Consider the following 2396-nt stretch of genomic DNA (forward strand, 5'->3'; position numbering starts at 1 on the left):
AGAAACAAGCATCAGACTGGCGTTTAACGCCAGAAACATGCTATAGACTGGCGTTGAACACCCAAAACAAGCAAGGAAGTGGCGTTTAACGCCAGAAACATGCTGCAGTTTGGCGTTAAATGCCAGGATTGCATATATAGGGCGTTTTACACGTCTAAAAGGTGAAGGGATGAGAAATCCTCAAACACATCAGGATCTGTGGACCCCACAGGATCCCCACCTACTTCTTCTCTCCTCTTCACACCTTTCCATAACTCTCTTCCCCAAATACCCCTCACCAATCAACTCAATCACTCTTCCCCATCACCTCTTCACCAATCACATCCATCCTCTCTTCCCCAAAAACCCCACCTACCTTTAAATTCAAAATAATTTCCCTCCCAAACCCAACCCTAAATGGCCGAACCCTAAACCCCTCCCCACTCCTATATAAACCCCTCATTCCCTCTTCATTTTCACACAACAAAACCCTCTCTTCTTCCCCTTGGCCGAAACCATCTCTCTCTCTCTCTCTCTCCTCCATTTTTCTTCTTCTTCTACTTCTTTCTTTCTTCTTTTGCTCGGGAACGAGCAACCATTTTAAGTTTGGTGTGGTAAAAGCATAGATTTTTGTTTTTTCATAACCATTCATAGCACCTAAGGCCAGAGAAACCTCTAGAAAGAGGAAAGGGAAGGCAATTGCTTCCACCTCTGAGTCATGAGAGATGGAGAGATTTATCTCTAAGGTCCATCAAGACCACTTCTATAAAGTTGTGGCTAAGAAGAAAGTGATCACTGAGGTTCCTTTCAAACTCAAAAGGAATGAGTATCCGGAGATCCGTCTTGAAATCCAAAGAAGAGGTTGGGAAGTTCTCACCAACCCCATTCAATAAGTCGGGATCTTAATGGTTCAAGAGTTCTATGCAAATGCATGGATCACTAGGAACCATGATCAAAGTGTGAACCCAAATCCAAAGCATTGGCTTACTATGGTTCGGGAGAAATACTTAGATTTCAGTCCGGAAAATGTAAGGCTGGCGTTCAACTTACCAATGATGGAAGAAAATGCACGCCCCTACACTAGAAGAGTCAACTTTGATCAAAGGTTGGACCAAGTCCTCATGGACATATGTGTAGAAGGAGCTCAATAGAAAATTGACTCAAAAGGCAAGCCGGTTCAACTAAGAAGGCCTGACCTCAAACCAGTAGCTAGAGGATGGTTGGAGTTCATTCAACGCTCAATCATTCTTACTAGCAACTGCTCTGAAGTTACTGTAGACCGGGCCATCATGATCCATAGTTTCATGATTGGGGAGGAAGTGGAAGTTCATGAGATCATACCTCAAGAACTCTACAAGGTGGCTGACAAGTCCTCTAATTTAGCAAGGTTAGCTGATGAGCGGATAATTTATACGCTTTTTGGCATTGTTTTTAGTATGTTTTTAGTAGAATCTAGTTACTTTTAGGGATGTTTTTAATAGATTTTATGTTAAATTCACATTTCTGGACTTTACTATGAGTTTGTGTATTTTTCTATGATTTCAGGTATTTTCTGGCTGAAATTGAGGGACCTGAGCAAAAATCAGATTCAGAGGTTGAAGAAGGACTACTGATGCTGTTGGATTCTGACCTCCCTTCACTCAAAGTGGATTTTCTGGAGCTACAGAACTCAACATGGCACGCTTCCAATTGCGTTGGAAACTAGACATCCAGGGCTTTTCAGAAATATATAATAGTCCATACTTTGGCCAAGAATAGCGACGCAAACTGGCGTTCAACGCCAGCTCTCTGCCCAAATCTGGCGTCCAGCGCCAGAAAAGGATCCAAAACCAGAGTTGAACGCCCAAACTGGCACAAAAGCTGGCGTTCAACTCCAAGAAGGACCTCTACACGTGCAACACTCAAGCTCAGCCCAAGCACACACCAAGTGGGCCTCGGAGTGGATTTATGCATCAATTACTTACTTCTGTAAACCCTAGTGACTAGTTTATTATAAATAGGACCTTTTACTATTGTATTAGACATCTTTGGACACTTGGTTCTTAGATCAGAGGGGCTGGCCATTCGGCCATGCCTGGACCTTTCACTTATGTATTTTTAACGGTAGAGTTTCTACATTCCATAGATTAAGGTGTGGAGCTCTGCTGTACCTCAAAGATTAATGCAAAGTACTACTGTTTTCTATTCAATTCTTCTTATTTCGCTTCTAAGATATTCATTCGTACTTCAACCTGAATGTGATGAACGTGACAATCATCATCATTCCCTATGAACGCGTGCCTGACAACCACTTCCGTTCTACATTCGAATTGAATGAGTATCTCTTAGATCTCTTAATCGGAATCTTCGTGGCGTAAGCTAGAATGATGGTGGCATTCAAGAGAATCCGGAAGGTCTAAACCTTGTCTGTGGTATTC

Source organism: Arachis hypogaea, chromosome 16 (genome assembly GCF_003086295.3).
Source record: "Arachis hypogaea cultivar Tifrunner chromosome 16, arahy.Tifrunner.gnm2.J5K5, whole genome shotgun sequence".
Taxonomy (NCBI): Eukaryota; Viridiplantae; Streptophyta; class Magnoliopsida; order Fabales; family Fabaceae; genus Arachis; species Arachis hypogaea.